We start from the raw sequence: 1270 nt of genomic DNA on the forward strand, positions 1-1270 counted from the left end.
GCGCACGGGGCGGGCACGCGCACAGGACGTGTCCCGGGGGGACGGGGACGGGGACGGGGACCGCCCGGTCCGGCCCGGCCCGCGCTGATGCGGATGCAGCGGCGCCCAGACCCGAGCGACCCGCGGTGACGTCACCGCCCGCGGCCCAGCTGAGGGCGGCAGACTCGCCCCCGCCCCCCTCAGGGCCGGGGACTCCTCCTCGCCGCGCTGCGCACGGGCAGGAGCCAGGCAGAGTCGGCTCCCTTCAAAGGAGCAAGGCCATCGTAATCACTGGGCACGACTCCACGGGCATTAATGCGTTTTAGTTAACTCGCATCAAATCTAGTACCTCTGGGCACCTGGGCCATTTGTACAGCGCCAGGGGCTTTTAAAAGCACAGTTGTATGAACGGTGAAATGCGCATCAGCAGAGAAAATGGCAGCTTTTGAACTAAAGCGCACTGCTGCCATTTTCTGCACTTTGACAAGCATTTCGCCACTTCCACAACTACATGCAACAGCGTAGTCCGTGTCAGCTCAATTAAGTGTGCTCCAACCCACCAGATCTCTGATGCATGGCAGGACAAAAGGGCATGGGTATAAATGCCCGTGAACCCCAGCCATGCCCTGGAATTACACCATGTTGGCACAGACTCAATCAAGCATAGTCATTACCCATTACAGCAGCCTGGTGCATCTGGGGTATCAGCAACCCGGCTTAAAAATGGTGGCAGGGTGGTAGAACTAAAGCTTGCTGAACGAGCTTTAGTTCAAAGCACCCCGCCACCATATTCCAGCATGGGGTACACTGATACATCTGATGCTCAGGGGCTTTTAATTGGCACTGCTCATGAATTAAAGTGCATATACCCCGTGCCTCCCACAGCATGTGTAAAAATGTCCCTTTTTTAGTGACACTTTAATGCACATTAAAATAGGCTAATGTGCATTAAAGCACACATGTACATGCATCCACTGAGATGCAATTCCTTGAGAGATGGGGAGTGAGCATAGATAGCCACCTCCTGGAAGCTGGATGGGACCTCCCTGCAGCAATGCTGCTACCTGGATCCTAAGAGGAGTTAGGGGTGCAGAACTCTCTATACTTTAAATGCTGGAGGCTGCAAGTAAGAGAGGAACAGTGGAAAAAAAAACAATTCACTCCCTCCTCCTTTCAGCATCTCCTCCATGCCACACTGACGCAGGACATTTCATAGATTTCATAGATTTCATAGACATTAGGGCTGGAAGGGACCTCGGGAGATCATCGAGTCCAGCCCCCTGCCCAAAGG

The sequence above is a fragment of the Crocodylus porosus genome, unplaced genomic scaffold, assembly GCF_001723895.1.
Source record: "Crocodylus porosus isolate Cpor-Errol unplaced genomic scaffold, CroPor_comp1, whole genome shotgun sequence".
In the NCBI taxonomy this organism is placed as follows: domain Eukaryota; kingdom Metazoa; phylum Chordata; order Crocodylia; family Crocodylidae; genus Crocodylus; species Crocodylus porosus.